The 13,847-nt window shown below is 42.5% G+C and overlaps 1 long non-coding RNA gene across 1 annotated transcript; it reads left to right on the top strand.

Moving 5' to 3' along the window:
* The first annotated feature begins 626 nt into the window (after positions 1-626).
* Positions 627-9,891, top strand: LOC131807244 (uncharacterized). The gene is made up of 4 exons (XR_009344333.1): positions 627-649; positions 832-929; positions 1,027-1,109; positions 6,921-9,891. It is a non-coding gene; the product is annotated as an uncharacterized LOC131807244 (long non-coding RNA).
* The last annotated feature ends 3,956 nt before the right edge of the window (positions 9,892-13,847 follow it).

The following is a 13,847-nucleotide window of genomic DNA, read 5'->3' on the forward strand; positions in this document are numbered from 1 at the left end:
GGACATTTTGCTTCAAGACCCATGAACGTTCCCCCAAGCCTAGAATCAATCTTTCCTATAAAGCCCATCACTCCTTTCTCCCTGTCCTTAAACGTTCCAGACTACCGAGATGTCCGCGGCTTTCTCACTGGTGATCACAGTGACATGTTTAACCAGAGGATGGAGGTCCTCCACCAGGTGGGGGGATGACGGGACATGGGGGAGGTTGTGAAGGTGACAGGTGTGCAGGGAGTGGGAGGTGAGGGACTCTGGGGACAGGTGGGGGAGGAGAGCAGGCAGACAGTCCAGGGAAGGGAATATGGGTTAGAGGTCAGGAGGCTTTGGGGAAGCACAGGGAGGGCAGAAGGCTCTGGATTCTCCCTCTAAAGCTGGTTCTAGTCCAGGGCTCTTCCCTCAACTTGCTGCATCATCTTGGGCAAAACACTTGTCCTCGTTGATCCTCGGTTCTTCCATCTGTGTACAAACACGCTGTGTGAGAGGTCCTGTGAGGCTCTCTGTGGTCCCCAGGTCTGTGTGCGGGAGTTTTTCATGGGAGGGGCCCCCCATCTTCTCGTGCCCAGGGTCCCCAGTTCTTCTTCTCCCAAGAGGACCTCCTGACGTGCATCTTGCCATCCCTCACAGAAATCGGTCTTCATTTTCACCCTGGATGGTGAGAGGGAAGGCAGGAGCGGTGGGGTGAGCAGAGGGAGGCAGGGGAGTGACTCAGGGGAGCTGTCATTTTTCTGGGTCTTAAAGCACCTGCTCCGAGGGAGGGAGAGGGGCGCGTGTCCTGACAGGACCACAGGGAACAGGAAGAACAGCTTTCCTCTCTGGCGCCCTCCCCTCTCCTAGACAACCTCACGGAGGTGCAGGCGCTGGTGGAGCAGGTGAAGGAGAAGACGGCCCACATCCAGGCCCTGGCGCATAGCACCGTGGGGCAGACCCTGCCGGTGAGGGTCCAGCCTTGGGGACGGAACCTGGGGTGGCAGTTACAGCAAGGCCTTCCTGGGGATGCTGCTCTGGCTCATTCTCTCTCTGTTTCTCCAGACCCCTCTGAGGAAGCTCTTCCCTCCATCATCCGCATCACGTGGCCACTGCTTTTCTTCGAATAGGAAGGGAACTTCATCCAGGTATGGGGAATGAGAGGGTGTTCTCTGTGCTGAGGGACTCAGAGGGGCAAGGGTTCCAGAAATTAGAAAACTCAAGGCTGGGGTGCCTGGGTGGCTGGGTGGGTTAAGCCTCTGCCTTTGGCTCAGGTCATGATCTTAGGCTCCTGGGATTGAGTTCTGTATCAGGCTCTCTCCTCAGCAGAGACATTATCAGTACAAACACTGAAAATAATCATAGAAATAATTATCAATTTGGATATACTTTGCATTTTGGTCTGGAGAGGGCACTGGGACATCTGAATATTAGTTCAGCTGTGCTTTGTGGCCCAAGAAAGAAAGCAGTTTTGCATCTGTGGTTCCTCGGTTTTCTCACCTAACTCCTGCCCATCATCCACAGGGCACAACCAGGACCCTGAAGGGTTGCGCTGGAGAGATGTGGTCTCATCCATTATTCAGATCACCTCTTCCAGGAAGCTTCCTGACTTGACCAAACAGCTGCCATGCTTTCTTACCTGCACTCAGAACTCAAAGGAAGCCCTTCCCCCTGAGCCAGGGGGTCCATGCTCCTTCCAGTGCGTACCTTTGTCTTCCCTTCCAAATGGTGTTCATTGGTCACAGCTCTACTTTTTTAGCATACTTTCCACATTTGTTGTCTCCTTTGACATCTTGCATCTCCTGAGAAATCTTCTCCGATGAAACCCACATTGTCTAGAACCCTCCTAGATGTGAGATGCCTCTTCCAGCTTCCACTGTGCCGTCATCATACCTAATACACATGTAGGACTCTGTACTTTACAAACTATTTCATTTATAATATCATTTCTCATAATGGGTTCCTGAGGGATGTAGGTTTTTCCGCCCATCTCAGATAAAGAAGCTGAAACTAAGAGATTAAAGCATTGTAATCACAGCCACATGGCTAAAGCAGGAGCCAGGACTGGAACCCTGGCCTTGCTCTACGTCTGTGGTTTATTTCACTTTACAGTACAAATTTCCACCATATCCATGAATTGAGCCAGATTCTTTTACTCATTCATTCATTATGTACCTATCACGTGCCTGGTCCTATTCCAGGGATAGGGGATATAGTAGGGAATGTTAACCTGTGATCTTTGAAAAAGATCTGTGTTTTTAAAGAAAATTATAATTATAGTAGCAATATTTTTATTGTAAACACTTTGGAAAATACAGAAATCAAAAGGAGAAAAGCATCCATAATAACCTTCTCCCAGGGGCATCTGGGTGGCTCAGTGTGCTCACTGAGCCCCAGTGTTCTCAGGAGACTAGTGGATCTAAGGGATCGCTTATATTCCTTAAATTCGACCTTGACTGTGCCAAGGAAAAGAATAAATCTCAGATACAATGCTTTTTTTTTTTTTTTAATGTTATGAAAACAAAACACCCAGTTTCCCATTTTAAAAACATATCCTTAGAATGGGCTGCCTGGATGGCTGAGTGGGTTAAAGCCTCTGCCTTTAGCTCAGGTCATGATCTCAGGGTCCTGGGATAGAGTCCTGCATCTGGCTCTCTGCTCCACAGGGAGCCTGCTTCCTCCTCTCTCTCTCTGCTGCCTCCCTGCATACCTGTGATCTCTCTGTCAAATAAATAAATAAAATCTGTTTAAAACAAAAAACAAAAAAACCCACCCTTCTTCCAAAAAACCACTTAGACAAATTTTGGAGAATGTCCCTCTAGGCTTTTTTATGCATGTGTAAGTATGTAAATATACTTATACAAAAATAGGACCATCCTTGAAATGCTGTTTTAAACTTGCTTCTCTTCACTGAAAAATAAGAACACTTTTCAGTATAAGTATATCCATATCATCATTTTTTTAAAGATTTTATTTATTTATTTGATAGAGAGAGAGATCACAAATAGGCAGAGAGACAGACAGAGAGAGAGATGAGGAGAAGCAGGCTCCCTGCTGAGCAGAGAGCCCAATGCAGGACTCGATCCCAGGCCCCTGGTATCATGACCTGAGCCGAAGGCAGAGGCTTAACCCACTGAGCCACCCAGGCCCCCCTCCATATCATCATCTTTAAAAAATATTTTATTTATTTATTTGACAGAGATCACAAAACTCAAACATAATGGTGAGTGAATATTCAAGACACAAGGAATATATATATATTTTAAAGATTTTATTTCTTTATTTGAAAGAGATCCCAAGTAGGCAGAGAGGCAGAGAGAGAGGGAGGGAAACCGGCTCCCCAGTGAGCAGGGAGCTTGGTACGGAGCTCGATCCCCGGACCCTGAGATCATGACCTGAGCTGAAGGCAGGGGCTTAATCCACTGAGACACCCAGATACCCTGAAAAAATACATTTTTAAACACATAGAGAAAAAAGTGGGGCACCTGGGTGGCTCAGTTGCTTAAACATCTGACATTGACTCAGGTCACCATCCTGGGGTCCTGGGATTAAGCCCTGTGTCTGGCTCTCTGCTCAGTGGGAAGCCTGCTTCTCCCTCTCCCTTTGCCCCCTCCCTGCTTAGAGACTCCTCTTTTTCTCACTCTCTCAAATAAATAAATAAAATCCTTTTTATAAGTGTTTGTCAAATTGTACACGCGTGTTCTAAGAACCAAAACTGTACCTCCACCCCTAACCTTAGAACTCCAGGCTGGCATATACTAGTAACATGCCAAAGAAGGTGTGCTCAGCCTACCAAGTATCATTCTTTATAATCTTTATATGACTGCAAAGTCTTTCATAATCTGGACTTATCATGTGTTTTTTAACCACTTCCTTGATGATGGGCTTCCTGAGAATATTACTTTGGCTGCCCCAGTGGGTTGACAATTCTGTGAGGTAAGATACCATCATTGTCTTTTTCAAAAACAGTGCCTGCTATTCAATAGCTGTTTAATTGAATTGATCTTCCAATTAACATTCCTACAAGAAAAAAAAAAAAAACCTGGCCAGTTTTATAGTATAGCACAAGTTGATTCTTTGTAAATTTTGTTTACAGGGAATTAACCATAGAGAATCCAGATAACTCTGGGTGTAATGACATAATAAATCTTCTAGAAAATGAGACTATGGATTTTAGAGCTGAGTGATCCTCTAAGATCATTTAATTTCCCTAAGTGACATCTCATCTCTGTTTCAATGCTACAGCAGATAAGAAATGTGTCAATCTTTAGAGTTAGGAAACCATGTATAATCACATTTCCTGAGAGTATATGTACTTACGATAGCCTAGTTTTCCTAAATGTACTTGCCTCAGTATTCTAATTTGTGCTTGGGAACATAAGACAGCAGACCTGGACCTCTAGAGTGAAAGGTTCCAGAGAAGATGCTTATAGGACAAGATAAGCCCTTTGGAGGGGCTGCTCCTTTGAAATCTTCCCTCCATACTCTCTATGCCAACTTGGCCAACCCAATCCTAGTAGAATGCTAAAGGAGGTCTTCCCTGAGCATTGGCTGCCAAGGCAGAGCCCATGGGCAGCTGCAGGAAGGGGCCTCTGATGGACACATCTCAGAGAAGAGACCCAAGCAGCTCGCACATTGGCTGGGCCCTGTCAGGTTGACATTGCAATGGCCATTGTGCTGTCATATGGAGTCACAGCCTTGAGGGGTAATATTGTTTGCTGAGAGAGGCAGGGGGTTGAGAAATGGCACCGATTTGGCGGCTGGCCATACCTCCTCCGTCATGTGTCAGCCTTCTACTACTACTTGGTTTATTCCTTTGGAGGCTTTGGCTGCTCTTCTCTGGAAGACAGAGCGGGGAACAGGTGGCAGCCAAGAGAGCCTCAGAGGTATGTGATGCAACCTTCCCTGGAAATCCACTGCTCCCCGTCCCTGCCTCTGAAGCACTGGAAACGCCTACCTCTTGGGCCAGGGGAGGAACTGGGTGGGGGAAGAGGGGAGTTGAGACAGTGCCTATGGATGTCTTCCTAGAAGTGTCAATCATGCTCAGTCGTGTTCCTTTCAGTTTATTTCAGCAAACCTTGAGCTCCTATTATGTATGGTGGCGCACTAGACATTGAGGAAAAATAAAACCCCAACCGCACCCTCTAGGAGCTCTAGGCGAACCTGGGGGGGAGAGATGGATATATACATAATGAAAGAGAAAATGATAAGTGTTAATAGAAGTATAAATAGTGCTGAAGAGGTTGGAGGCAGTCTTTTGAAGCAGGGGGATCTAGAAAATGCCTCTGGGGGAGCTCAGGATTGAATTGTGCTTCAGAAGAAGAGAAGGGCTTTGGACATGGATAGGGTGGATGGAAGACAGTAGGGACGACTTTCCAGTTGGAAGGAATGGATTGGGGGAAAGCAGGGGAAACTGAAGAGTGTCGGATATGTTTGAAGAGAGGACACCTATGTGGTTGGAAGGTAGAAGTATAGCGAGGTCAGTGACAGAAAAATTGGAAAATTGACAGAGGTGACATTGTAGAGGGCTTCCAATGCCAGGCTGAAGAGTTCATACATACATAAATATATGTATGTATATATACATATATATATATCCATTCTATATGCAATGGGAAGATGTCAGGGGGTGCCTGGGTGGCTCAGTTCGTCTGTGACTCTTGATTTAGGCTCAGGTCATAATCTCAGGATTATGAGATCAAGCCTGGTGACCTGCCTTGCGCTCCTGCCTTGCGCTCAGCAGGGAGTCTGGCTCTCTCCCTTCCTCCTTTCTCCCTCCCGTCCCCCTGCTCCACGCTCTCTCTCTCTCAAATATAAATAAATCTTTAAAAAAAAAAAGATGTCCAAGGGTTTTTTTATTTTAAGATTTTATTTACTTATTTTTTAAGATTTTATTTATTTATTTGGCAGACAGAGATCACAAGCAGGCAGAGAGGCAGGCAGAGAGAGAGGAGGAAGCAGGCTCCCTGCTGAGCAGAGAGCCCCATGCTGGGCTGGATCTCAGAACCCTAAGATCATGACCTGAGCCAAAAGCCGAGGCTTTAACCCACTGAGCCACCCAAGTGCGCCCTCACATTTTTTTTTAAAGAAAGGAAATTTTTATATTATTTTATTATTTTATAATTTTAATTGCCGTATAATTAACATACAGGGTTATATTAGTTGCAGGTGTACAATATAGTAGATCAACAATTCTATACATCACTCAGTGCTTATCCAGATAAGTGTACTCTTAATCCCGTGCACCCATCCCCCACCCCCACCTCTGGTAACCATGTTTGTTCTCTGTACTTGAGTCTCTCTTTTGATTTCTCTCTTTGTTTTTCCTTTGTTCATTTGTTTTGTTTCTTAAATTCCACATGTGAGTGAAATCACGAGGAATTTGTCTTCCTCTGACCAGCTTATTTCACCTCGCGTTATATTCTCTAGATCCATGCACGTTGTTGCAAATGACAAGGTTTCGTTCATTTTTTTCAAGATTTCATTCATTTTTATGACTGAACAATATTCCATTGTGTGTTTGTGTGTGTGTGTGTGTATATCACATATTCTTTATTTATTCATCTGTCAGTGGATACTTGGAGTCCTTCCATCATTTGGCTTTTGTAAATAATGCTACTCTGGGGACACCTGGGTGGCTTAGTTGGTTAAGTGTCTGCCTTCGGCTCAGATTATGAATCTGGGGTCCTGGATCAAGCCCCGTGTCAGGCTCCCTGCTCAGGGGGAGCCTGCTTCTCTCTCTCCCTCTGTCCCTCCGCCTCACTCATCCATTCTCTCTCTGTCAATTGAATAAATAAAATCTTTTAAAAAAATAATGCTGCTATATACATAGTGGTACTATATCCTTTTGAATTAGTGTTTTCAAAGTTTCTGGGTAAATATCCAATAATGCAATTACTGGATAATATAATTCTATTTTAAATTTTTAAAACTATTTTACTTATTTATTTTAGAGAGAGAGAGAGAACACGAGTGTGGGGGATGGGCAGAAGGCGAGCGAGAGAATCTCAAGGAGACTCAGCCCTGAGTGTGGAACCCAACGTGGGGTTTGATCTCATGATTCTGAGATCACGACCTGAGCTGAGACAGAGAGTCGGACACTTCGCTGACTGAGCCACCCAGGCACCTCTCTTCGGCTCATTTCTAATTGGATTACTTGGTTTTTGGGGTGTTGAATTGTGTAATTTCTCTCTCTCTATTGGATACTAACCCTTTATCGGATATGTCATTAGCAAATATCTTCTCCCACTCAGTAAGTTGTTGTTTGGTTTTGTTGGTTGCTTCCTGTGCTGTGCAGAAGCTTTTAGTTTTGGTGTAGTCCTAACAGTTTATTTCTGCTTTGCTTTCCCTTGCCTCAGGAGACATATCTAGAAATATGTTGCTGTGGCCAATGTCAGAGAACTTACTCCCTGTGCTCTCTTCCAGGATTTTTATGGTTTCCGGTCGCACATAGAGGTCCTTTACCTGTTTTGAGTTTATTTTTGTGTACGTTGTAAGAAAATGGTCCAACTCATCCTTTTGCATTTAGCAAGTCAGTGTTCTCAACACCATTTGTTGAAGAGACTTTTTCCCATCACATATTTCCTCCTTTGTCAAAGATTAATTGACCATATCATCATGGGTTTATTTCTGACTTTCTATTCTGTTCCATTGATCTGTGTGCCTGTTTTTGTGCCAGTACCATACTATTTTGCTTGTTAAAGCTTTGTAGTAGTATACCTTGGAATCTGGGATTGTGACCCCTCCAGATGTGTTTTTTTCCTCCCCTATGATTGTTTTGGCAGTTTGGGATCTTTTGTAGTTCTGTACAAATTTTATGATTGTTCTAGTTGCGTGAAAAATGTTCCCTGACATTTAGTAAGTGCTCCCTGGGTGTCTGTGAAATGAATACATGACTTTTCAATTTTAACCCTGGGTGACTGACAAGATGATGGCATTTTGAACAACATAGGAAACATTAGGCAGAAGTTGTGTGGTAGGAGGCTGAAAATGAACTCTACCATTTGAAGTGCTTGTAAAATCTATGCAGAGATGTTCACCTTGCCGCTCAAATTAATTGTCTAGACCTGTGCTACCCAGTCCGGTATCCACTGGCCACGTGGCGCCATTCAAATTTAAATTAACCAAAATTACATACAATTTAAAATTCAGTTCCTTACTCGCACTGTGGACGTTTCAAGTATCACATGTGGCTAGAGGCTATCACATTGGACAGAGCAGATCTTGGATATTTCATCATCATAGAAAATTCTATTGGACCGCATTAGCCTATACTCTAGATCTTGGAGGTAGATCTAGTTATCAACATATTTGGCCACAAAGTTCCTTTCAGTGTTTTTTCTTCTCATAAACATCTCTCAAACACAGCAATCCCACTTGAGTATTACTGTCCTCACTAGGACTTCATCTATTTATGGTATGCTGGCTGGTCTCCTACCAACTTTTTCCAGCCTAGAGCATAGAACATAGCCCTGGCTTTATGGAAGAGAAACCACACGCACAGAGCTTCCCACGGCTGACTGTGTCACTCGCCAAAACTGACTGAACCAACAAACAAAATCTCTCAGCACCCCACCACCTGCAGCAGCTTTTCCCAGCCTGTTTGGACCCTGAAAACTTTCGTTGTCAAAATTTGTCAACCCCTTGGGAATTTATACATCGCTTTATCTCTTTTTCATAATACATGATAAGTGACATTAGGTATATAATATTTTCATTTTAAAGCAGCATGTTTTTTAAAGTTGGAAAGTTCATTTTAACATCTTTAAGAGGAAAAGACGAATGCCCACTTTCCCCCATGTAACAGGTGAGGCATGAAAGTTCATTGACTTTAACAGGTGTGCATTGTTCCAGAACACTTAGATATAAGAAAGGGCAAATATAGTTCCTTGTCTACATTGAGTATAATCTGCTTTAAGCCTCCTATGACCTAGGTTGGCTAAAAAGCCCAGGGTCCGTTTTTCCTCCCCCAACCTTTGTACTGTATGGGAGTTCTGGAGCTTTGGCAGTTTATCCCAAATGGTGGAAGGTCATGTCCTTTTTTAAAAAACAAAGATTTTATTTTTATTTATTTGGGGAGAGCGTGTGCGCAAGCAGTGAGGAGGGGCAGTGAGGGGGGGAGAGAGAGAGAGAGAGACCTCAAGTCGGTTTCCCACTGAGCATGGAGCCCAATGTGGGGCTTGATCCCATGACTCTCAGATCAGGACACGAGCCCAAATCAAGAGACACTCAACCAACTGACCCACCCAAGTGCCCAGATGGTTAGGTTCTTAAACCATGGGAGTAACTGTTGCTTTTCATCTTGGGCATCTGAAGGCAAAAATGGTGGCTCAAGGGCACCTGGGTAGCTCAGTGGGTTAAAGCCTCTGCCTTTGGCTCAGGTCATGATCTCAGGGTCCTGGGATCGAACCTTGCATCGGGCTGTCTGCTCAGCAGTGAGCCTGCTCCCCACCCCCCTGACCCCCGCGTGCCTCTCTGCCTACTTGTGATCTCTTTCTGTCAAATAAATAAAAAAATAAATCTTTTAAAAAAGTGCATAATGAATCTTCGTGATTCCATAACCCACATTGTTTTGACAAGGCAAATGTCGGGTAACATAATTTCATTCCTAATTAAATGCGTGTTTCTAAAAGGATAAGACTCTTTTAAGAGAAAATACTTAATCACAGTATCATTATATGCCTAAAAATTTAACAATCATCTTTGAGTACCATCAAATATCCATCAGTATTCAAATACCAAATGTATCATAAATGATAAAAATCATTTTTGACAGTCTGTTTGACTCAAGATCTAAATAAGGTTCACATATTGAGATTGGTTGGTGTGTTTAATTTCCTTATAATTTGTAGATTCCCTACCTCCATATCTTTCTTTTATTCTTTCCATTTATATGTTAAGGAATTGGATCATTTGTCCTCTAGGGTTTTGCATGCAAGATTTTACTGATTAAATACTCATGTTGTTATTTAATATGTTCCATTTTTCTTCTCTATTTCTTTAAATGGGGAAGTTGGATCTAAGTCTTATCAGAATTACTTTGGAGGGATGGGAGACAATTTCAGAGGTCATGATGATTATTAGGAGGGACACAATTCTGGTGTTTTATTTTATTATTATTATTACTTTTTAAAAGATTTTATTTATTTATTTGGCAGACAGAGATCACAAGTAGGCAGAGAGGCAGACAGAGAGAGAGGGGGAAGCAGGGTCCCCGCTGAGCAGAGAGCCCAATGCGGGGCTCGATCCCAGGACCCTGGGATCATGACCTGAGCCGAAGGCAGAGGCTTTAACACACTGAGCCACCCAGGTGCAGAGGCTTTCACACACTGAGCCACCCAGGTGCAGAGGCTTTCACACACTGAGCCACCCAGGTCTGGTCTTTTAAATGCCATTTTCTAGGGGCACCTGCCTGGCTCAGTCAGTAGAGCATGTGACTCTTGATCTTGGGATAGTAAGTTTGAGCCCCACACTGGATGTAGAGATTATTTCAAAAAAAAATCTTAAAAAAAAATGTCATTTTCTAAATTATGTCAACACTTCAAAATAGAGGGCCTGGGTGGCTCAGTTGGTTAAGCAACTGCGTTTGGCTCTGGTCAGGATCCTGGAGTTCCGGAATTGAGTCCCGCATCAGGCTACCAGCTCCATGGGGAGTCTGCTTCTCCCTCTGATCTTCTCTCCTCTCATGTTCTCTCTCACTGTCTCTATCTCAAATAAATAAAATCTTTAAGGATTTCTTTTTATTCAATTATTTGACAGACAGAGATCACAAGTAGGCAGAGAGGCAGGCAGAGGGGAGAGAAAGAGGAGAAGCAGGCTCCCTGCCGAGCAGAGAGCCTGATATGGGCCACCATCCCAGGATCCTGAGATCATGACCTGAGCTGAAGGCAGAGGCTTAACCCACTGAGCCACCCAGGCACCCATAAATAAAATCTTTAAAAAATAATAATAAATACCTCAAAATTAACTGGACTTTTCAAAAAAATAAGGGGGGGTTCCTATATTGACCTTTTATCTAAAAATCTTGCTTAATTTGCTTATCAATCCTGAAAATGGATCGGTAGATGCTTTTCCAAAGGCATTTTGTGATTCCCTACACAGTCCCATTGTCTGCATATGATAACTTTATTTCTTCTTTTCTAATCCTATGACTTCTATTTCTTTTCCTTGCTTTGTTGCATGGAGTAAGATTCCCAGTACTATGTTCAGTAGATAGTGGGGATTTTTATCTTCTTTCTTTATGTAGAGGAAGGTTTTCTTTAACTCACCATTTATGCATAATGTTTGCTGTGTGGCTTTTGTAAATATTGTTTAGCAGATGAAGAAAGCTCCCTTTTACTTCTGGTTGCTAAGAATTTTAGCGTGAATGGGTGTTGAATTTTATCAAGCACTTTTTCTGCCTCTATTGAGATGCTCATATGATTTTTCTTGTTTATTCTATTAAAGTGCTGAAATACAATGAATTTTTAAAGTATTAAACCAACTGTGAATTCCTGAAACAGATATAACATGTTTGTGACACTGTTCATGATCCTTTTTATATATTGTTGGATCACGTTTGCCGATATTAAGTTTAGGAATTTTGCGTCTGTTTCCTTGAAAGAGACTGACCTGTGAGTTTTCCTTTCTAATAATGTCTTGATCAGATTCTAGAATCAAGGTTAATTCAGCCTCCCAAAGTAAAGGGAGAAGTAACTTTTCTTTTCTACCTCATTAGCATAACCAAGGCATTCCTATCACTCAGGAAATTCCCAGTGTTTTTTTTTTTTAAACAAAGCACCAGACAAGTGTCTCACCAAACCGCTTTTTTTTTTTTTTTAATAGATTTTATTTATTTACTTGACAGAGACAGACAGATCACAAGCAGGCAGAGAGGCAGGCAGAGAGAGAGGAGGAACCTGCTGAGCAGAGAGCCCGATACGGGGCTCGATCCCAGGACCCCTGAGATATTGACCTGAGCCGAAGGCAGAGGCTTTAACACACTGAGACACCCAGGTGCCCCCCCCAGTGTTTTTGAAGCTCTGTGTCAGGAGTCTGGGACAAACACCAGATGTGTTATTATAACACCACATAGACACACACACACACACACACACACACACACACACACAGAGTTGGGGGGGAGATTGAAAAATTAGCTGATATTAATATATTTCTGGAGGCTGATAAATCCCAACTTCTTGAGGCAGGCTGGAAACGTAGGCAGGGTTTCTATTTTCAATCTTTTTTAAAAAAAAATTAAATTCAATTATTTATTTTTAAAAATATTTTATTTATTTGACAGAGAGAGAGAGAGACAGTGAGAGAGGGAACACAAGCAGGGGGAGTGGGAGAGGGAGAAGCAGGCTTCCAGCTGAGCAGGGAGCCAGATGTGGGGCTTGATCCCAGGACCCTGGGATCATGACCTGAGTAGAAGGCAGATGCTTGATGACTGAACCACCTAGGTACCCCTAAGCATCCAACTCTTGATCTCAGCTTAGGTCTTGATATTGATCTTTATCTTGATCTTAGGTCATGAGGTCAAGCTCTCCATTGGGCCCAGTATGCAGCCAACTTAAAACAACAACAACAACAACAACTGATTTTTGTGTGTTGATACTGCATTCTGTAACTTTGCTAAATTCATTTATTAGTTCTAATTGGGTTTCTGTGTGTGTGTGTGCGTGTGTATTCTTTATGATATCCTGTAAATAAGATTATGTCGTCTGTGAATAGAGATAGAGATTGTTTAACTTTTCCTCTTCAAAGGAAAGGATGGTTTTACTTTTCTTACCTAATTGCTCTGGTTGGAGTTTCTAGCACAATGTTAAAGAAAAGTAGTGAAGGGGTGCCTGGGTGGCTCAGTGGGTTAAAGCCTCTGCATTTGGCTCAGGTCATGATCCCAGGGTCCTGGGATCGAGCCCTGCATCGGGCTCTTTGCTCAGCGGGGAGCCTGCTTCCTCCCCTCTCTCTCTGCCTGCCTCTCTGCCTACTTGTGGTCTCTGTCAAATAAAATAAATAAAATATGTAAAAAAAAAAAAAGAAAAGAAAAGTAGTGAAATTGAGCATCCTTGACTGTTCACTACCTTAAAAGAAAAGCTGTCAGGCTTTCACTATTGAGAATGATACTAGCTATGGGTTTTTCATTAATACCCCTTACTATATTGAGGAAATTCCCTTCTATCCCTAGTTTGTTAAGTGTTTTAATTTTTTTTATTAAATCATGAATAGGTGTTGGATTTTGGCAATCCTTTTTCTCCAATTGTCCAGTCTTTTTCCCCTTTGTGTTATTAATGTGGTGTATCACATTGATTTACTTTCTTATGTTGAACCAGGATTCTTGGGAGAATTTTTGCTTTTAACACTTTTATTCAACATTGTTTAGCTAAAACATTTTGGCAATACTATGAATATTATGTAGGCTCTTGTAATACACTCTCCGAGACTGATGTCATGATTCAAAAGGGAGAAATAAAAATTGTTTTATTTGAAATGGTAACAAATGTAATTCTGCCTTTAAAGTGACTTGGAACGTGCTTGCAAAAAACTCAGGAGTTTATGTTACTGATCGGGAAATTCTGCCCTAAAGGATAAAATAAAAATTCCATCATTTGGCAAAATCTGGCTTCCACTTCTATTTTCAGCTTTTGTCTTAGCAAATGTGCACCTGACACTCATGACTTTATAATCTTCTTGGGGATGTTGCTTTGGACTTGCCTGGAATGCTCTTTTTTCACCTAAAAACTTTCTGCTGATTTTTCAGACTCCAGTACAATTGGCCACTTCTGGAGTAACTTTTCCCATCTCTCCCAGGCAGTGAATCCCTGTCCTTTTATTCTCTGACGCTTTTATTTCTGTTATATATTTATTTATTAATATACCTATAAATTTAAATTTATTTATTAATA

This window comes from Mustela lutreola, chromosome 9, assembly GCF_030435805.1.
Source record: "Mustela lutreola isolate mMusLut2 chromosome 9, mMusLut2.pri, whole genome shotgun sequence".
Taxonomy (NCBI): domain Eukaryota; kingdom Metazoa; phylum Chordata; class Mammalia; order Carnivora; family Mustelidae; genus Mustela; species Mustela lutreola.